The 22,941-nt window shown below is 39.1% G+C and overlaps 2 long non-coding RNA genes across 2 annotated transcripts in view; both read left to right on the top strand.

The window, feature by feature from the left end:
* Nucleotides 1-22,941, top strand: part of LOC308191883 — a 352,338-nt gene that overhangs the window by 142,710 nt on the left and 186,687 nt on the right. The gene's annotated exons all lie outside the window — the stretch shown is intronic.
* LOC308191894 lies at nt 1,732-10,334 on the top strand. The gene is made up of 4 exons (XR_013948361.1): nt 1,732-3,321; nt 9,420-9,490; nt 9,801-9,865; nt 10,256-10,334. It is a non-coding gene; the product is annotated as an uncharacterized lncRNA (long non-coding RNA).

Raw genomic sequence — 22,941 nt, forward strand, 5'->3', positions numbered from 1 at the left:
GGGATGAGGAAATGTCATGCACCCTCAACAAGTTCCCAGATGATAATAAACCTGGGGGAATGTCTGTATGCTGAAGGGTAGGGCTGCCACTGAGGTTTCTTGAAAGAAATGGGCTGACAGGAACCCCATGAGGTTTGGTCATAACATCCCCATGCAGGGGTATAGGCTTGGGGAAGAGTGGGTGGAAAGTTACCCAACAGAGAAGGATCTCGAGGTGCTGATTAACAGACAGTTAAACATGAGCCAGCAGTGTGCCCAGGTGGCCAAGAAGGCCAATGGCATCCCGGCATGCAGCAGAAATAGTGTGGCCAGCAGGACAAAGGAGATGATTGACACGTGGATGTGGCACTAAGGGATATGGTTTAGAGAGGGGACTTAGTAGGTCAGGTTGATGGTTGGACTTGATGATCTTGGAGGTCTTTTCCAACCTAGATGATTCTATGATTGAGCCCTACCGAGATGCCAGACATTTGTCATAATACAGTCCAAGGCTGCCTTTAAAAAAGGAAAATGAAACAATATCCAAATCAGAATTGTGCCACTACTGTAAAAAGATATTGGCTGTAATACAATCCAAGCCGATCCTTTACAAAGAAATGGATAAATCTCACAAGAGAGACAATACATTTTGAGTGAGCAAAAGCAAGCTCTTAAACTTATCAAAGTCTAAGGAGTTATGACTGTCTCGAAAAGAAAAGACAGTGTAAAGAGCTCCAGAAAGCATTTTAATTTTTTTATGTTGCAGACCTGCAAATAAAGATTGGTACTAGAAAATGCCTGAGTAATTTAATTGGTTAGACCAGTGCCTTTCCACCAGCTGGCCTGGCAGGATAGAGAATTTTTTAGATCAGCTTGCAGTGCCATTTGCAGGACTGCTCTTCTACAGATATCAACACCTTAGCTGACTTCAGTGTGTAAGTATAGAAAATGGGCAACATGTATGCATAATGTCTGACCATAAAGGAATCAGAAGAAAATCTAAATCTTTTTGAAATTATCATAGTTACAAAAATGAGGGACATGGGCATGCTGCCATGATGATGGAGAACAACATGGTAGCAGACATGGGCCAGTCTACATAACGTGTAACGTACATAACACACCACTTGCGGTATTACTGGGAAATAGAATAGTTTTGTAAATGGTGACAGCTGTTTGGGGTTCTGAGGGTTTGAGGTGTGTCTGCTCCCCATACTAAGTTTTCTGAGCCTAATGTGGGCATAACTTGCTCAGTTAGACCTGTCCCTCCTCTCAGTGGAGATGCTGTTTGTGAACTGCCAAGTGAAAGTAGAAGAGTTTCCACCGTTGCATAGTCATTATTCTCCCTGAAAAAAACTGACAGAGAAAACAAGTGGTTAACTGGCTTACTGTTCCCTATCTCTAACAACATGTTATCTAAAGTCACTCGTACTTGTGTAACTTAAACCAACCCTCCACTGCTTGCTTTCTGTCTAAAATGATATTCATATTCAAGAGGTGAGGAAGGTCTCTGACCAGGTTACTGTATTGGTTCGGAGCACCATTGTGTGTGCACTTGTTGTCCCTGTTCGCCAGGAGCTCCAGGTGTGTGGCAAATGCTGTATAGCACCTGATGAGGAAGTACAGATCAGATGAATATGGAAAATATATATTAAACCGGATCCATTGTGGGACTGTTCAGTCCAGGGGACTGAACTAGGGTTAGTCTGATGTAAAACCCCCATACTGCTTTTAACGAGGGGGCTCAGAACCGACAGCTTTGATTTACAAATCTGTCAAATATTATGCCAAGGTATTTGATAACGTAGACGTAGACAGAGACGATCTGTGCAAGCTCTTGTGAGATATCGACGTTAGGCTGCACTAGTAACCTACTGGCAGGGAAACAAATTTCTGAGGTCACATACTCCTTTGCCTTGTTCTGAGACTACACTGTCTTGATGCTAATAATGGGTTGAATTTGAGTATGTGTTAATCATTTGGATAACATTCATGCCTGTGTAACTGAAGCTGATTGCTAAATCTTGGTGAATAAACCTTGCATATAAACCTTCGTCTAAAAACAAAAAAAAAACAACCAACCAACCAAACAAACAAAACCCATCTAAACAGAGTACTGTAGCTTACTAAGATGAATCTTGTTAATTAGTATCAGGGAAAAAAAAATCACAGACGTATAACAGACATATGACTGCCAATCTAAAGTATGAGGGTTTTCTAGGTACTTTATAAGATTAATTGAAAACAGTGAAACATCTTTGGATCTTGATATGTGTTTTCCTGCTGCTATGTCATTAGGGTCCACTTGCTTCACAGTTACTGTCTTTTCTGTACAGTTATGTGGCTTAACATTCTTTTAAGCAAAAAAATGTGATCTCAAAATGAGTCATTTCTGTCTTCATGAGAAGTGATAATGAAAATGCTAAAACCCTGATGACACTGGAGACAAATCGACAGTATCATGTGATGTCTTCCCAGTGACTCAGACTTGACCCATGCCCTGGTCTGGTATTGCAGATGTAGAAAGTTACTGTAACCAAAATGCCCTCCCTCTTCAGTGCAAGTAACAAGTTGTTCAAGCCAGTGACTCCTGCTGACTGCTTCTGAAGGAAGAGGGGCAGATTGTATCAGTTGTCTTCTCTACCTAAAGCCTGGAAGACTTCTTTGTGTGGGAGCAGATTTCATGGACTGAAGTCAAGATCAGTGCTTGCAGTAGACATGAGCAAGGAGATCTATTGGAAAGGCAGGCTGCAGTCACACAGCTAAGATGTGAAGATTTCTTGGGATGGAGAATTAATTTAGAATAATTTCTATTACCACCCAGCTGCTGCTACATGAAGCCTCCTGCTGTCTCTTTCCTATGCAAAGGTTCAGACAGAATTATCCTTGTGTTTTCAAACCCCCAGAGCTGTCTGCAGGGCTTTGGTGAAGATGTTCATGCTATTTGCATTGGTACAGGAGTGGTGAAGGCTGCCCCGCTACCCCAGCGGGCTCCATTAAGACAATTGCTCTCTCCAGGGCATTTGGAGTTAAGCACAAGTGTGGGATGATGTACCAGTGAATGCGCCCATGCTTCTCCATGGCCCTCCCCATTATGGGGATTGGGAGCAGCTGACATCTCACCAGTCATCTTTCAAAGCTGAGATTTGGAGGAGCAGCACACTATCCCAACTACATCCCAGCTTTACCAGGGAGCTTGCCCTCTAGGACAAGTGCCTTGCACAGCTGAGGGTGGTCAGAGTATTTAAAACCTGGAGGAAGCACCTCCTTCTTACTGCAGAAAGTTGTGTGGGAAAGAGAGATTGCTCTCTTAGAAGAGGGAAGTCAGCAAGAGATTGTATGGTAAGTTACTCATTTTGATTTCTCTCCTTATATGTGTGTGATGCATGCTGTATTTATTTTAACTGGAAGAGCTGTGTTCCCCCTAAAGTTGAGCTGTGGTTTTTGCTCAACAGCAAAATAGGAGAAAAGGTATCACTTCAGGTTTAAGGATATTAAAACCCTGGAATTACCTGAAAAAACCATGGTAACAAGTTCTGAAGTAATGGCAGTTGCTCATATTACCATAGAAACAGGACTTAAAAAGTGGAAATTACCTATAATTTATCTCTGTTGCTTACAGTGACAATAATATAACATGTATTTTGTGAAAAATACACACATATTTTGGCTATAGTAACTGTCAAGAAGTTATTCAAAATTATTTAAAGATATTCAAAAGGTACCATTTATTACTTTGTTGCCATGGTTATTTCTTGTTATTAGTCCCCACAAGAGTGACAAACAAAAAATGGACAATTTTAATAAAATCTAAAACTTTGTAGGTATTGATATAACACAAAAGATAAAGTCAGTTTGTGTTAGTCAAGTAGGCTAAAAATGTCTGTTTTAGTTCTTGATAAACAATAATTTATTATCTAAGCAGCTGTGTATTTATACTGTACATTTGCCAAAATGGCAATAGGTACAGTTGATTCCAAGCTGGTGATGCCAGTCCCAGGGAGGTAAAGGCCCTTGGCCTATGGACACCACTGGGTAGAGGTGGGAAGAGAGTGGAGAGTGTGGTGAAGATGGAGAAGTGAAAATGAAGCACAAAGCCCTAGCTCTGGGCAAGATCAGGTATCGCCTTGCTCCTATGCTTTTTGGAGAAGTAGCTGGTGAAGACTAGAAATGAAGACATAGTGGTGGTTAGTCTGGCAGCTCGAAGCTGTGCTCTGTGTCTGTCTCTCCAGCCTGTGATGGCAGAAGGATACTAAGACCCCATCAGCTACGGTAATTCAGATATTAGGCTGATTTAGAAAACTGGAAGAGTGATTTTGACCTATTGATCTGTTCCTTTGTTTTTCTTACCTGCTTCAAAGTGTAGACTCTTGCTTCTTGGTAGGTTGAGAAGCTGCAGACAACTTCTCAGTGTTGTTTGACTTGGGTTAAGTGCCCTGCATGGCAGAGGTTTAAATTGGAAACATTTTCATTTTAAGCTTTTGTGTATGGGGTTTAGCAACTTCAGTAAGCTTTCTCTAGTTTCATTTATGGTTGGTATGGTAAGATCTTCTGTTTGTATTGGTAGAGGATAAACTTGCCATTCCCCTTGTTTTTGTTGGCTGAATTGAGAGCAAACTGAGTGTGTGCAAGTCTGGCAAGGTGGGATGTCAATAGACCAGGTGGACAGAGGACATCACGGACAGTGAAGAGGAAGGATCAGTGTATATACGTGTGTGCTTGAAAAATGATGTATTCTCAGCTCAGGGAACTGATGATTTGCTTCTCCATCAGCAGAGCTGTTCTACAGCACAACTCTTAACTGAAAAAATCTGAACACAGACCATGCCTCTGGACTGTTGCAAAAATGTTTGTGACAGCAGGAATGGAGGGTGGGTGGTGAATGAAGGAAATAGATTCTTGTCGTGCAATTTTGGACATATAAGGAATCGGACTTGATAGAGATCATGTCATACGCGAGGTCTCTGTGTTTGTAGTATGGACAGCTCTTCTTAAGAATAAATTAATAAAAAATACAACTCATCAGGTATTGAACAAACAGGATCCCAAGGATAGCGTACTGCAAGGTGCTTCTTGTTAGCTACGCCAACGCTGAGATTACACCACTGAAAACTGTGTAATAAGGGACTACTGATAATTAACACTGTATAAATCTTAATAACAATAGCTACTTGGAACAGCAAGATTTCACTATTTCTATTAATGTCTGCAGACCTGGGGTTAGATTTAATTGAATTCCTAAGGGAAGGAGCATTGGCAATTATAAAAATCATTTAAACACAAATAATGCCATTAAATAACTGTGTGGCAGCAGACAGTAGGAGAAAATAGTGACTCAAACACACTCCTGTGTTAGAATGAAAGATTCAGCTTTGATAATTCCTCGAGCATTTTATAAACTGCTTGTATTTATGTAGTAATGACAAAATATAAACCTGCACATATTTCATAGCAGAAGAAACAAATGAAGCTGAGTCTGAGGAGGCTTGTGTTTAATCATGAAATGTGCAGCATTTGGCTGTAGTGAATTAGCCATTTGTCTTACTAATGCAAAGCCTCAAGAGAGCTTGAGGCACAGTGGACAAATTCGGTGTTTTTGTCTGTGTGTGACCTCTAGGGACCTTAGTAAAAATTCTGCAGGAACACAAAAAAAGATCTGGTTTCAGATCCCCTTCTCCTCGTGTCTTAGTTAATGTATGTGATCCTGAAGTTGCAACGCTGCCCTTCCCCTGTATCATTAGCATATCAGTCAAATAGCAATGTATGATTTGGGTCAGAAGAAAATGAATACGGTACACTGAGGTTTTGTTGTAGGGTGATTTGTCATATGGCTTCTGCAGATAAGAAATCCACTGTAGCACTTACCCAAGTAACAGCATATCTCATAATCCATAGTCTTTCCTCTGTGTGTTTAGCATGGCTTGCTTTGCTGTATGGCTTGTCTTTGTGTAAAAAAGTGGGGTAAGGGAGGGAATATTTGATTGGCTTCAGTATCTGAACACTTACAAAACTTTTTTTTCTTCTGACAGTGAAAGTTTTGATTAACTCATTTCTTCTTTCATTAACACAAACTGTGTCGATCACTTCTGAAAAAGGCATTAATATTTGAAGCCTTCTAGATAGGAGAGGGCAGCAGTGATATTAATCTTTTCATTTGTATAATGCCAGTTAAATTATCAGTATTCTGCTCCATCAGGCATTCTAGAAACCCTCCTGTTCTGTTCATGTGTTCTGACAGTACTAGTTCATTTCTGTCTGAGTTAAGATCCTGTGAATGCTGTCTTTTCTTACCTGATTTTTGACTTTTATTTCTGGGCATTTCTTCCCAGATGCATGTCCTTGTCTTTCTCTGTTGCAGCAACTGGGTCAGGCAGGGTTGGAGATTGCCTTTGGATTTAAATAAAAATGTTAATTTAGGGAGCATGTAACTTTAGGATGGAAATGTAGTCATTACTAACTCTTTAGTGCCTTTGCCATGGCTAGTGAGAGTAGAGAGATCCGGTGCCCAGATAAGGTTTGAACTTTGGAGTTGCTAATGTTTCAAGTGCACAAGCTGCAAAATGTTCAAGCTTTTCTCAATGGATCCTTTTTGTCGCAGTTTGTGGAGTCAAGTTACTGAAGAGCTGATAGTCTTGAGGACTGAGAACTGGTGCTCTGTATAAGGGAGTCTCTTATTCATGAGGTTGCAGGCATGATGAGGGATAGGTGCTGGACCGTAGGTACAAGCCACCTTCATCTTTGCTGAATGGTCACATTCTGTAGAATCGATGAATGCCTTAGGTCCTGAAATAACCCATCAAATTTATTCACTCTTTATGCTTGCATCGAAGAAACTACCTGTTAATTTTACAGTAGGTCTTGTGGCTTGTTGAAGGAGGCACTTCTAAATTTTTGGATGTTGTAGCCTTATAGTGCTGTAATACAGCATTGACATCAAGGCATGAGCTTTGTACTGAATTTGCAAGGCCTCACTCAGGACTGACGTTTGTCAGGCTTGCTTGCCCTGAACTTTTGATGTGCCTGGAGCTTTATTTTGCTTGGTTTAGCTATGGCAGGATTCCCTTAACTGACAACTGACCAGGTGTCTGTTTTTTTTCCCTTCTTCTGTTATCTTTGTATGGTACAGTCATTTGTATAGATAGTAAACAGTTATTCTGTGTAGAATGAGACATCTGTGAATCTAATGGAATGATGTAGTATAAAGAGGCCTTGAGAACTGGAGACACTGGATGTGGCACAGAAGAGTACTGGCATGATATGATGAGATGGGTGGCTTGGCATGGGAGAAACCACAGATAAAAGCAATTAATGATTGGATAAATAAATGAAGGCCTGAAGCTGGACAAAAGTGGCCTCAGGAGTAACAAAGAATGCTAAGTAGTGGTGTCTAAAATAGGTAAAGCGCACCATATGTGGTAAACCTAGATGTGATGTGGAGCTGCAGAACGAGAGAGAAAGAGTAAAGGAGTAAAAGTGTGTTACAAGACATAAAAAGGACCCAAAGTAGATTCTAGAGTCAAATTTAAAAACCACCAACCTAAACTCTGCATTTCTCCTGGTGAAGGACTCCAGATGCTGGGGATGGTCATAATCCCTTTCCCCCAATTTGATTCATACCCCAAGGTGAAACAGCCAACCTTAGGGCTCAGAGGAACACCAGAATGGTTAGCGTAAAACCAGAAAATGGGAAACTAACTAAGAACTTTGCATAAAAGTTTAAATTCTGTTATGATTTTTACTGAGCTTTCTTTCTGTGCCTTCTTTCTGTGTTGTAACAGTATTGTTTTTATTTTTCTCTAGCAACTAGTTCTGGACTGATAATGAGTAGACTTTTAAGATTTCAAATACACTAAAAAATTATTGTCACTAAATATAGGATTTATTTCCTCATTATTCATAGAAAAAGACGTTGAGCATAACAGTATGTCCTTCCTGTTCTTAGAAGCATGGGTAAAAAGACTAACTTTAAAACTGAATATATTTTTTTAATACATGGGGGTGCTTGTGTCTAACTGTGGGTATTCAGAACATCAGTTCCTTACTAAACCTCCTGAAGGTGACTTTAATTGTTTCAGTTCAAAACCTGCAGCTGTCAAACTAGTTTCCTCACTTAGGCACCTAACTTAGATAGTACAGCTTCATGCCTCCCAAAGGGCATATTCACACTATAGACATCTGCAAGAATATCTGTTTAAAAAAAAAAAGTCTGTAATTTGTGAGTGTATTTTTCATGTTATCTGTTTAAAATGTATTTCCTTAGGTCAATGACTCAGAGTACTCATTTGTATTATTTCCAGTGCTGCTGACTGGTAGGAGTCTTACACACAATCACAATGCAAATACATTAATCTGAATAAGGATAACTTTTGTTTGTTGGAAGGAAAAGATACAATAGCTACAACTTGTTAGTACTGTCTCAGAGCTAATGATACCAATCTTCGTTACAAAATAATCTCTTAAAAAGCAATGTAATTAAATCTGAGTGGGTATTTCAAATAATCCACCCTGCTTAAAGTTCTATTAAAATACTAGCGATTACAAGGTTAATTAGTCTTTTAAAAAATTGATTTTCTATTGACACCTTTGAGAAGCTGTAGTAATCTTTGTTGGACAAGATTTGTTCTCATGGGAGACCAGGAAGAGAAGAAAACAAGTTCTTCACAGATGAAGTAACAGACTGACTACCCTCATTCATCAGATGCTATGACCTGATAGGGACTGACACTGATCTCCCAAACAGCATCCCAGTGTTTTAAATAGGTTTCCAGCCTCTCCATTCTGAAAACCTTGTGACCCATTGGGCACTCACATCTTCTGACTTACCTCCAAAAGATCACGGTCTGTCAAAACCCTTGGACTGATACTTGGGTTGTTGGGAACAAGCTTTAGGAAAACTCTGAATGAAGTCTGGAGGTTTGAGGTTCCCTGTCTGGCTGGGGCCAAGGCTTATGTGTGAGCCAGCCTTCAACATTAGAGCCCTGGGGATCTTGGTGTCAGAATATCATGTGGATAGATTGACTGGTGCAGTGCAGATCTTCTGTTACTAGAAACCTAGGTCTGCACTCCAGAAAAAAAAAGTAGACAGAAGTAGAATGATAGAAAGGAGGTAGCCAGAAATTCATGGTGAAAGGAAAGAGATAAAGGGAATGCAAGAGGATAAGCATTTAAACATGAAGAGACCCGGGCACCTTCTTACATACATTAATAAAGAGGTAGCGCAGCTGCCTCATTAGGTAATGAATCTAATTCAAATTCAAAATGTGGATCATGATAAAGTAATGTGTCTCAGAAGGACGTATCTTCCATGTCTCAGCTTGATCTTCTTATTTAACTCCAGTTGCCTTACATAAAGGAAAGAAAACATCTGGATGAGAGTTAAAATAGCAGGGGAAAGGGGAAGCATACTCTTTTCTGAACTAATCCTTGCTTCTGTAATAAAGGCTTCTTCCAGATGAGCAACAAATACTGTGCAGATGGATACACAGCGGTCTAGTGGAACTCCATGGCCCTGGTGAGAGGCAAGATAGGTGTTTGAATTATATGCATGCGTGATATAACCATTTTCCCTTGTATCCCGTAAAGACATTTTGAGATGGTAATAGTTGCTCTTGGACACAGCAAAGGCTGCCCAGAACTGAGAGCTTCCACTTGTGCTTACATCTGTCTAGTGTTTACCACCTGGGTGGTGAAAACTGGGCCTGCATGATGTAGGCCATCCGAAGTGTTTATATTCAGTGTTGTTCTTTGTTTTGTGTGTTTGTTTTTCTGGCACTACCAAAATGATACTAAACCAGTGTCTCACTAGTTGGTGTTCCCCCCAGGAACTGGAGAGGCTCTTACCTAAGACGTTTGGCAATCCCTAGGTATCTTCAGTTCTGTCCTCAAGGTACTAAAGAATATACTGTACCTTATTTTGGGAATAAGTAACTGCCTTTTGTAGCTAACTCAAAGCAAAGGCATATCCTTTTTTTAACTAGGCCCTCACTCTGTTTCTGCATGTATTTTTGGATAAACCAAATTCATTGCAAGCTTCCCCGAATAAAATTGTCAATATCTTGAGTATTACAGTATAACATGCTGTTGAAATATGTTAACAATCTTACTACATTTTAAAGACTAAATTATTTTGGTTTTTGTGTTGCTAAAAAAATAACTACTTTGAAAGAGACGATTTCACTAGACAGTCATTCCATATCACTTTTTTTTTTAGCTTCAAACATGGAAAAGAACAAAAAATATTTGTTGAGTTACCTTTATTGTGTTTGCCATTTTTTAGATCTCCTTGGAGAGCAGAGGGAGGACATTCTTTTTTTTTTTTGGTGGAAAAAAAAAAGACAGCTTTTCTTCCAGTCCAGTTGCCTCTATTCAGGACAACTCTAATCAAGGGTAAGTGCACTGGTTTGCAAGGAAGAAGCAGTTTTGGCAGGCATCGCTCCTGGTGTCGCAGGTTAGGAGTGAGAAGCCTGAACTTACCTGCTAGTTGTTTTGGATCAGCTTTCTTGTAAATGTGAAATTTTCCTCAATACACCTTAAGTGGGGCTTTCTTCTAGCAAGGAAAAAGAGGAAGTGAAGGTATGAAAAAAATCAAATCAAAAGTAGTGGTAGTAGCCTTTGTGTTTGCATTTTCCAGCAACAAAGGATGATGGCTCTTGATGAACAGGTGGCAAATATGAAATGGTTGAAAGGTCTTTATCTACAAATGTCAAGTGAACGTGTTTCTGTGGGATAGTTCTCAGATGGAAGTTCTGCTGTGAACTTCAGTTTTAGGGTTTGGCGGTTTGTGTGTGAGTTTGTGTTTTCCTACTAGATGGGGCTACGCCAAAAGCCTGCAAAAAGAATAAGGCATCAGAAATTCCTGATCAATGTGAGAAATAAATTATTGTTTCTAGATTTAAGTTCAATCAAATAGTCTCAGGGTGATATCTTGTTCAAAATTTTTCTCCTGATTTCCATCTGTGTCAGTGGAGTCTGTAGGAAGCATTCAGTGGGCCTCACTATGGAACAACTTCTTCCCCTCACCTCCCCTCCAGTCAAACCCCAAAGCTGCTGTGGTATAGCTGTGTCAACATACCAGTTTACAATCTGGTTGCTAATAAGTAAAGGAAAAAATAATTTCTTTCTCTACTTGGAAAGGTATCTGATGTCATACAGTTTCCTGGGAAATACTTTTGCCACCTGGAGGCAAATATCAGCATAAGTGCCTCATTTGGTTGACTGCATTCCAGCACTTTCTGCCAGAGTAGAGAGAGCACTGGAAATCCTGTTGGGCATTATCTTGTAAAACCGAAAGCACAACTTTAAGTTGAAGGAGTTGATCCAGAACTCTTTTCACTTTGAAACAGAACTTGAGATTTAAAAATATGACTAAAAGTCCTTCTTTGTTTCCATTTTAGAGGCTTTAAAATAATTGTGCTCTTCCCATTTTTATCTCTGAGCTTGTAAGCCTTCCCTGATGCCCTTGGTCACTGAATTTATTGTGGTCATCCATTGATGGACAGTATTTAGGCAATGCTGAACTGAAGAAAGTGATACCCCAAGTGACTGGCTGACCTCAGCACTGGTGGCAGCTCTGGGACAAGCCCTGGGGACATGACAGCCCTTCTGCAGTTGTAGCCTTCCAGCTCCTTGCACCTCCTTGCTTTGTTTTCAGAGCTTGATTTGACCAGAGCTTGCCTTACACTTTAAACGGGTGATTCACTGCTGGTATCCCCATATGTCCATAGTCATTCTCTCAGCCGACTTTTTAAGCAGCAGATGGTTTACATGCTTGCTGCATCCGTATACCAGATTTTTTACTACCTTAATGTTGCACATTATCTGTGGAAATCTGGTAAGTGAGGATGATGATCTCTAGTGATAATTGAAATTGAACTTTTGTGACTCTCGCTGCATTTGTGGTATGTATCTAACTTCCAGATTACTCTTGCAGTATGTTGCTTTCTGTCCCTATCTTATTTCACCAGAAACACAGGATTTTAAACCAGATTTTTCTGACTGCTGTTTCTGTGACTTCAGCTGGAGTAATATCAAAATAAACAAGAATATTTTTTTGTTTGCAAAAAGTAAAATAAAGCACTCTAGAATTCAAGTAACAGGCACCACAGTGCTGAAAATGTGCATATCTTATTGGAGAGTCCATTTCCTATTCTTTTAGTTATGGGTGAGTTATCAGCTTTTCTCTGTTGGGTTTATTGCATAGTGGGGGAACGGGGAACATCACCTAGTTCTCATGCTTCCTTTGTAGCTAAATATCATGGAGAATGGCCCATGCTTGTATTTAACTGTATTCATGCATCAAACTTATATTACAATATGGAATTAGACTGGTCTTGAAACTTGAAGATGTATTAAATGAGAATGTGAACACTAATTTCCTGTTTGTACAATACATTGTGAAACTCACTGCAGATATGAAGCTTGCAGTCTTGGCTATGTAAGTGCTAAAACAAACCACACAAATCCAAAACACTGAAACTTTTAAAGGACCTTGGATGTTTGTACTTCCTGCCCTTCCATTCCATATACCTCTGCTTCAAAAAAACTGTTTTTTCATGAGATTATCTTTCACCAGCATAGGCTGCTAGACAGACAGATTCAAAATGACTTCCTCCTCCTGGGGCATTTAAAAGTAGTGTCCCCTGTTAGGTACTGGGCATAAATGCAGAGATATGATTATCTTTTACAACACTTAGCTTTGCTCTAATAGAAGCAGTCTGTTAGATGCTGTTGTGACTGATTATAAAATTATTTGAAATATTTGTTTTGATATTTCTCAAAAGAAAGGTTCAGAGATTGGATATGTTTCTCAAAAATATTTTAAATTCTGTGAATCAATGTTTTCTGATGTTCCCTTGGAAAATACTGCTTGGTTGGCATATCCTTTAACTCAGGTTTGGCTAATAGAGCCATGTGTGGCTTGTCAGTGTGTCAGATTCATGTGTCTCTTTGTATTTCTTCATAAATTTACTAGATGCTGTAACTATGTGTAGTTCCACTTGTTTTTGTTATAGGGTGACCTGTTTAAACAGCTACATTTTTATACACTTTAATGTAAAAACAAATTTGTTTTAAGAGACATGTTAAGTATAGAGTTATAGCTTCCTTTCAGATTGCAATATTTTCAGTGATTTTCTATTTAGTATGTCCATTAGGTACTATGCATCATGTTTAAAAACATGGTAAAATACTATTAAGCATTCTGAGCAACTGAATTGCAGCAGAGTTTTTGCATTTCAGTGAGGTTGAATTTGGCTTTGCAGCAATGAATTTGAAGCCCTCTGAAATTCAAAGGAGGTTAAGCAAATAAGTGGGAGTCAACATGACGATAGGCTGGAGCTGATGGAGATCAAGCAGATGACCGAAGTCCTTCTATCTAACAGAGTTTGAACAAGTTGATGAATTTCTATAAGGGTGCTTTTGGGGTGAGGACAGGATGATAGCTAGCAGAGAAGAGTCTATATATGCTGATCCGAGAACTTTGTTTATTCTTGTGCAGTCTCTGAAACAGTGGCATCACCCTCACAAAAACAAAAGCTGCTACCACGTACAGGCTTGTGACTGTTGTTTGTAAGGTCTGAGGGAGTAAGAATGTATGTGTTAGCAAGCATTAAGGATGGTACCCTTCAAGTATGGATAACTAGGTGTTGCTTTAACCTCTGCGTTGCATTAATGTAAAAAATCTTCATTGATGAAGCAGTCTGTAATAAAGAATGGAATTTGGGGATCAAAAAGAGTCATGTGAAGAGATGGGGTTTTTTGTTTGTTCCCTTGTGGTCTGTGTTGTTGTGTTTTTTCTGGCTTTACTGATATTATTTGTACTCTTCAGTTAAAAATTACTATGCCTTATAAAAAGTAACAGGTTTTTTTCTGACGACTGCCATTACACATTCAATGCAAACTCATGAGAAATAAAGTAAATTATGAACTGCTCTTTCACTTAATATGTTAATTCATTCCTTAAGTGTCTGTGAAAAGGTCTACTGGAAAAAGTTAGATTTTGAAGCTCTTACAAGTTATAAATTGTGGTCAAAACAGATTCTTAGATATTTCAACTCAAATAGCTATTATTTAATCACACCTTAATGAAAGTAGATCTTGATTATTTTCTCAAGCTGCCTTAAATGATTGTATTTTCTATTTCTGTTTTTCTGTAGTTTTGTTCTTTCTATAGACTACCATAGCTAAGACTCATTAGTTGTCTTGTTTCTCTGCTCCTTGCATAGAAATTGCTGTGCTGCTCAGACCAAATAAATACTAGAATCTCATTCATGTAGGAAGTAGTCCATGGTATTTCCACTGATGAAATTGTAGTCTTATCTATAAGCTGATGTCATGTCATGAATTTATTGAAATGTATTTTTGAAAAATTGACTTTCTATACAGCAGGAATTTAAGTAATATTTATAAGAAATTTAGCCAAACTGGACATGTAATATCAATTGAGATATATGACATAATTTGGGTTTTGAGTGTTTACAGAAGTTTATCCTTAACATTAAATATCCTCAGAATTTTTTAATGAATAAAATTTTGAAGTGATGGGTCTTTGATGGCAACCATATACGGACAACTTCTTTTGGTCTGTGTTAGCAGTATGATGTTGACCATTTGAAACAGCAAGTAATATGCCTGTAGCTTTTTACAGTTGCTTTGTTATATTCAGGGAAATTTGTAGTTCATAAAACCTACAGAAACTGATTTTTTTTTTCTCCTTAGGTGAAAATGGCTGTAGCTTTGTTTTCCATGTAGGATTTTGTGGGAGAACTACTGTGCTATATATCACAGCCTCTTTTCCATCCAGCTTAATGCTCTTTTATAGTTGTTTATTAACATGGAAAATTTTCAGGCAGCACTACGTTGATGAAATGAAGTTTTATATATAGGTAATTTATTTGTAAAGTATTCCTAGCCCAAACCTTGAACTTTTACTGCGTTTGCTTCAAAACGTTTAAAGGTCTGTGCCTGCTGCTTGAATGGGTTCCAACTTCCTGAGTCTTTCAGGTCATCAGCCCTTATTTCCAGAGAGTGACATATGTTACAAACCTAACAGGCAGAAGCTATGATCCTTCCCCATATTATTCTGAAGTTTGTTTTCAATAAAAAGTATGTGCTGTTTTTTTCTGTTCAGATATATGTTGCTGTTCATGTATAGATGTACGTGTTGCCTTAATGCACATCTTGTTGCTTTATTTTCTAGGCATTTTTTTCTCTTACTTCCTTCAGTGTTTCTCAGACTCAGTTTTGGCAAGCAAAACACTGTCTAAGGTGACAGTACTCAGTAGTAACATGTTCTGTCTTCGGCCACCTGCCTTGCATTTCCAAAACACAGGAAGAGAAGAGCTGAAGTGCCTTTTATAGAAAGCTGCTAAAGCTAAGGCCTGGGAAATCTGAGGTACAAAATGAACTGCATAATGAAAGGTTTTTTTTCTACTACTTTTTTAATGAGCTCTGTAATCCTGAAGTCTATAGAAATAAGAAGTTGAGTCTGACTTTGGCCTAATTAGTCACAGAAGAGTGCTAATGATGATGTAAAGGGTCATGGCTAGCAGGAGAAGTCTGCAGCAATTAGAAATTTGCCCAATTGAATACTCCTGATTGCAATTCTGAGGAATTGACTGGATGGAGAAGGTTGAATGTTTGGTTTGCCGAGTCACTAACTTGTGCTGAGATGCATCAACAGATCTTGCTTGTATTGATGGCTGTTGAAGTATTTAATTTAAAAGTGGAAAGGAAACAAAACCAGAGAGCAGATGTTTTTAATGGACCAAGGTGATAGCATTGTTAGCTTCCTGTGATGATTAAGACAAAATCAATGATTAACATGTCTAGATGAAATCCTTTATATAGGAAAAAAATCTCTCCCTCGGCATTCGTCCTTGCTCCTTTCCCTAAGGAAGAGGTCACTTGTTTCCTATGGTTGACAAATCTTGCACAACGACAACTCAGTCAATGTCTAGTAATCCAGGACGTTACAAAACAACAAGAAGCTTGTCTCTGGAGAACTCTCTCTACATGGAGTACTTGCAGTCAGTAAGTAAGGGTGACTGAAAATGAAATGGAACATTATTTAGGCTATCAGGCACTCCATACTGTTGTTTCTAGCATCTCCAAACCCCAAAACACACTGCAGTCCATTCCTTGAGTCAGAAAATCTTTTCACTTCCCTACACAAATTCCATTCTCTTCCTTTTCTGTTAATATGTTTTCATAGGAAGGCCTAATATCTACTCTTCTGTCAGTAAAACTGAAAGGAAAAATTGACTTTTTGTGTTTTCTCTGTCTCCAAAGACCTTTCCCAGTCTGAAAATTAATCTATGGGACAGCCCAGGGTTGCCTTTGCCTGGGGAGATGGTGCTGCAGTCTGTTACCCTCAGTTTGCAAGTAAAGGTGGCTCTATTTCCTTACAGGGGGATGAAGGGAAGACCTGTGGTGTATCCCTAGTTAGAGATGAATGAGGAAATAATTTGGTGCTCATAAATAACACGTCCTTTATTAATAATAATCTGAGCTGACAAGAGTTGAAGAAGAAAGCTTAAAGTAAAAAAGGGGTCAGCAACTAAAAACTTGTACTAGCTAAAGGAGGGAAGAGGTGTTATAGCCTATCCTTTTGACCTCACTGGAAAACTAATGCCTGAGAGCTTTCTAAAATTAATTTGTTGCATTTGTTGCAACTTAGCTAACATAGTATGGATAAGGCTGCTTTACTGTCAAAAAAAAAAAAAAAAATCAGTTAATCTACACCCCTTTCTATCTCACCCTGCTGTAAGGAAGTCTGTTTCTTCAGGCCTAGAATGTAAGAATGTCATGTTCTGTCTGAAAGAAGGCATGCTTCTGACATGAAGTGACTAGAAACTTTGTATAGGTTTAATTAGACCTTCAAGCATAAACAAAAAATAGTAAGCACATCTGGCTACTGGTAAGTACAAATTTATAATTTGATCAAGAAAACGTGTATTTATACTGTCCACTAGGAGTTACAGATACTCTAACTTACATTGTTGGGTTTCATAGTAACTTTCTGCTTAGAGGGACAATCTCTACTTTTGTGTCCTAAGACAGTTTGTGGTCAAAACCTCTCTCTTAGTTTAAAGTCAGGATCAGTGGGTACTCTTAAGGTCTTCCAAGATACCTGCATGACTAATAGTCTCTTTCTGACAGTGTTTTCTGGTACAAGTGCTTGCAAACGAAGTGTGTGGCAGTAAATAGTTCCAAGGCAATAAAAGGCACATCCCATAGTTCAGTAGGAAGGATAATTACAGCTATTTTAGGAACTGCCTGAATGTTTCAGAATAGTGACTCATCTGTAGGTTCTCCTGTAGAGCTGGTATAGTTTCCTATCACAGTTACCTTGCAAACAGGACATTATAATTCTGTTTATATTTGTGTCTGTCCCTTGTATGGCTTAGCCTGCCTTAACAGTGTGTAAATACTGCTGAGTAAATAACAAATGAAAGGTGAGCCTGAAAAGACACTGTTCTATTAGTCATTAAAAAGCTCAGACATCTGGGGTAGAATTTTCATGAATCTCTTTTCCAAGAGACTTTTGGTGAAGGATGAATGTCAGTCACCTCGCATACTGATTTGATAATAGTTTGGATGCATTTCAGATACTTGTCTGTAAATTAGGATGGATATGCTGAATTTGGAAGGAAGGGGAAATGGATTATTTCAGGAGGTTTATAAGTACCTCTAGTTATATTCTGGTTTAATGCTAATGTAAATCAGTCTTCTTTTCTGACAATGTGACACCTCCCCCTGCTTCTCACCAAATATACCAGATTTGACAAGAAAAGAGAATCCACTGAATATTTTGATCTCTCCAAAATGAATTTTATTGCCAGGAGAAAGTTGTAAGCATGTGTGTATGTTTATTTTTCCCCCCCATTTTCAAGCAATCTCAAATGACTTTCACCATACAGCACTAGACTTACGTAGATATAGTTCGATTTACTTTCCTCTCTTTTCTGAGCTGCTGGAGAAGAGGATTGAATGTTAGTATTTGCTGATTTGAAGTACTTGGTTTCATGTTCTGGTTCAAAGTGAACGGACTGCTGATGTGTGCATCTATTGGTAGCTGTACTTCCCCAGCATCTCCTTAAGTGGTTAGTCCAATGCTTCTCTTCAATATTCATTTGTTCAGTATTTTCTGAGCAGGACCCCTCTGCTCCATTTTTACAGCTCCTGTACAGCAAACCTGGACTTTATTAACTTTCAGTTTGCTACAAATGCTTCAGAGTAATCATAAAAATAGACCAGACCCTTCATTTGCCTGAACAAAACTCTAGCTACAGGTGGAGACGATCCTGTTTTGTCAGTGTTGAAACACTGATTTGATTTTTTTTAATGTAATCCTTACTGCGTTGTTTAATATCTAGTTACAAACTCAGGAGCTGATTAACGGTAGTAAAAGTCCCTTGACTTGACTGTGACATTATGTGAGATTAGTTTGACATGTTTATATTTTCTTACTGTGAATTTTTTCTTTCCCTCCCTGTTTTTGGAGCAAAACTGAAGTTCCATAGCAAAAAGGTCTGGGAGGATCAGCTTGCTGCTCCCACTGAAATCATTTGATAAATAGTGTGATTGAGGGCTTCAGGGGAGTGCTTTGTCACTTTCAAGAGGAATAAAGTACGTTTAATTAAAGTAATCTCTGTTTAGATTAAAATAAATCATTTTAATGCCAAGGGTGTTTTTTTAATGACTATGGGTTGTCATTCAAAGGAAAAGGCAGGAAGCTGATAGAGTACTTAGAACTCTATTTCCTGGACTCTTATGATCGATCACTTAAAAGATGTGCTCTGCCAAGAAGATGATGTTTATTAAGCAGTATTCCACAGCACAGCAGTAATTGATAGGAGATGTGGCACTAGGGAAAGAGCAACAATCTGGGACCAGAGAGGTTCAGAGATGAAAAATCTTCAGTGCATCAGAGGACTGATTTTTCTTGGTGACTGCCCATGAACTGTTGGTAGCCAAGTCCAGACAGCGTTCTAACAGCAGCCAGGAAACACGTCCTGTGGTTAGCCTCAAAATGTTTAGGTCTACAGATAACGTTTAGGAGTATATCTGCTCTAATTGAGCTTGGAAAAGATTAATGATTCTGCCTGCAGTTGTGAGGGCAATTTTACTGGTGCTTCAGTCTCGTTTATTTCCTTTTTTCCTGTTTTTTTTTTTTTTTGAACAAGTAGCCTGGTTCTAGTATGTTCTGATAAGCCCATTTATTTGTATGCATTGTCCTGCACAGGAGGACCTAAAAGTTATCTAATTCCTTCAGTGCCCGTAGCGGTGGGAGTACCTACTGTCTCCAAGCTTTCTCCCATATACACTGAAAATCTCCTGCACTGAAATGCGGTGGGAAACAGCTGAACAGCTCCACAGAGCTTTTGAGGTGGTATGTGCTTTTGGGGATGGGGAAGATGTAGTACTGTTTGTAGCATAAGCAAACCCTGAAGGACTATTTTGTTGTTGTTCTTTGTTTGTTTTGTTTTGTTTTCCTGGAAAGTGTGGTGATCTGGCAGGGAATGCTATCATGCATCGCACTGAGGAGCTGCAACTGCAGTTTCTACAGAAATGCACAGCTTGGAGTTAGGAGCCTTACCTTCCTGTGTTAAAGACATGACAGCACCAAAAAAAAAGGATTGTCACCTCAGGGTAATACTTATTATGACTTGCCAGAAAGGTGCAACTCTTGGTTCAGTGACTGGAGGTCATTTTTCTCTATTCCAAGCAAGACTTAATCCACTAACTTTAATTATCTGTAATATGGCCTAAAAGATTCTGTCTAACCAGTGAACTAAGGGGGTTTCTCATCTAATTAATGTCCCTGGTGAGGCTGGGTCCTGTTCAGCTCTTCACTGCTATGGTGGAATAAATATAGAGCTGCTTGTTATATAATATGAATATAGCTTCTGTGTCAGGTACTGCTTTATAAGGGTTTGGCAGATTTCCCTGGCTTCATACAGCACTGAAAAAGCCATTTTCCTCTTGGCGCATGCAGCATCCCCTGGCAAAATGTTACGGTGAACAAAGTTGAAGTGTTGGGACAAATGTCCTCCATACTGAGGTATGCATTCTGCTAATTTCTAATGCACGATTTGGAAATGCAACACCTAAATCTCCAGCTGAATTTGGCTGGGCTCCTAATCTGTGCGGTATCTTCATTATTACATGCCAAATACTTGCATTTTGTTTTAAGTGCTCTTTGTCCTGATGTGGGGAAATTTTTGGTGGTACTTGTAGCAAAAGTTGTATGGTTGTTTTGTTGTTGTTGCTGTTTAAAAGAAGAGGGTGAGACAGCAGTGCTAGGATTATTTTCATATGGAGACTATCTTGGCTGTGTTTTCCCTTTTCCCTCAAGGCTGCCCAATGGGTAAGGTAGGGGAAGCACAAAAGTACCTGAAAGTCACGCTTTCCTTAGCATCTGTGGCTAGGTCTTCTTGGTGATAGAAATACCTAAACATATTCTCTGAGGAACCGCTCTAATGCTGGGTCAACTGGTGTCCCCTTGACTCTGAATGATATACAACAGCCAGAAGTCTCCAAGGAGTTATGTATTGTTATTTGGCAGGTTCTGCAAAAGTGGATTAGAGAAATTTGCTTGTCTCCTGTGCATAATAATATGTGGAGGATCCTTCCTCTTCTAGTGGACAATTGTGAAGTCTAGTGATCTTTTCTATTAACTCTGACTATAGCAATGAACTGCAAAGTTCAAAACTATTTCCTGAGACAGGAATAACTCATATTTACAGTAAAATCATTCTTTATAGGGATATAGGAATGGCTTATCTACAGTAGGATAATCTAAGAGTATTTTTTTATATTCTGTTTAGCATAAAATACTGGCAGTTCTGATAGTCCAGTGCTAAGGCCAAAATGTCAAATGTGGTGCTTGACTGTTTTCATATGAACTTCTCACTGTTTTTTGACCTTATAGTCAAAACCTCTAAGATGATGAATGTAATTTTTTTTTTCTGCAGGTTGGTCTATTCTTTTCCAAGGATTTAAAGCTGTTTTTTTCAGTGCTTGTGTTTTTATAAATATATATATATGTTCATATATGTGTGTGCTGGATGTTTCTATGTTGCTGCCCTCAAGGTGTTCCTTGGTATCACTTGGGAAACAATGTCATGATAACTGGAAAAAAAAACTCTTGAAGCTGCTAACCCAGCATGCTTCTCCATGTGTGGCTCTTGCTGCGCTGAACAGCTGTTAAGAAAAGTGCTCCTTTTTAATTTCCCTTCCCCTCCACTGCAGCAGTCTTCAGAGGCTTTCATCAATCCCTGCTACTCACTCACTCCCAAATCACAACAATCTTAGTCAAGAAAAAAAAAAAAGGCAAAATGAGAGTTCCAAGTACATCTTAAAACTTATGGTCTTTCTATGGTGGGGGGCAGGGGTGTGGAAGGATATTATGAAATTAGCAGGAAATACTGTTTTACTTCTCAAAATGACAAAATATCAGGAATCTTCACATTGAACAGTTTACAAAGTCTAGAAACTTTTTAAGTACAAATGAACTCTTCCCATCCTATATAGGGGATAGTTGAGCCAGCATTAAAGGACATAAGTTTTTAAGTAAATCAAGAAAATTAATGTGAATCTTTGCTTTGTTTTTATGGAGTGCCAATCCATCCATCTTTTAGTTTCCTCTGCTGTTTTGCACAAAAATATTCAGACACCAGACCTGAAAGTGAGACTCTACAACAAGTAAACGCAGACGATCTTAACCAGTGATTGCAACACTGAATTCATGGGATAATACCAAACTAGCATGACAGCAGCCATTAGTTTTTTTTGGATCTGTCTTTATCGTAATATTTGAGTTGCCTGCTACACAACTGAGGTCTATAGCAGAAGTGGGCTGTTCGCATGCATTAAATATATTGTGAAAAATAGTCACGTTCAAAGCAACCTTACTAATGTGATGAGTTCATAGGAGTTTCAGATATGCTTTCCTCACAGCTCTAACGTTAACCTGAGTGCAATGAATTCTGAGTTGAATGAGTAAACAAGAAGGCTAGAAGCACAATGAAAATTTGTTGCTTGATCATGCAGTTCTGCTGAGTTTGAAGCTACATTGCAGTGCTGTTTACAGTCACAGGAGACTGATGGAAAATTTTTGTTCAGCATGGTTGCAAGCAGCTGCAAACACTTCACAGAATAGACTGCTGAATTGGAGTGCCTTCGTCTTGTCAGCAAAATTTTTGGATGCTTCCACAACTTCAAGACCTGCCTGCTGCAAGTCTGCACACTTTTTCAGCTAAAAATTCTTGTAATAATGTATAGGGATAGGATAAACTGAGCTGTTTTGATATTCAGCAACTGGTAACCTTCAGACTATTCCCTTTCTGCTCGTCTTCTGTAATTCACCTTTGGGAAGAATCACAGTCCTTGAGATGGGAAGGCACTTCTGGAAATCCTGTAGTTTGTGGTCTACTTCTTCCAACCCCACCAGCTCAGAGCAGGGGTAACTATACCAGATTGCTCAGGGCTGTGTCCAGTCAGGTTTTAAATATACCTGAGGATGGACATCTGCAGTTTCTTTCCACAAAGTGTTCTAGTATTTGATTACCCTTGCAGTGTAAAATAATTTTTTTCTTAGGTTTAAGCAGAATTTTCCTGATATAAAATGTACAAAAAGCTTGCAGTACAGTGGTGCACACCTGTAGTCCCAACTGCTTGGAAGGCTGAGCCTGCCGGATTGCTTGAGCTTGAGTTCTGGGCTGCAGTGTGCTATGCTGAGCGTGTGTCTGAGCTAAGGCCAGCATCAATACGGTGAGCCCCAGGGAGCCAGGGCACACCAGGTTGCCTAAGGAGGGGTGGGCTGGGCTGGGCTCTCCTTGTGAAAACGTCTGTCCTCCTGAACAATATCTACATTCATTGAGACCCTGCTTCAAGGACGTGGTCAAGCATTGCTCATCGGTGGGAAGTAGAGAGTAATTTCTTTCCTCTGCACTTACACAC

The sequence above is a fragment of the Anser brachyrhynchus genome (assembly GCF_964034855.1).
Source record: "Anser brachyrhynchus genome assembly, chromosome: 3".
NCBI lineage: Eukaryota > Metazoa > Chordata > Aves > Anseriformes > Anatidae > Anser > Anser brachyrhynchus.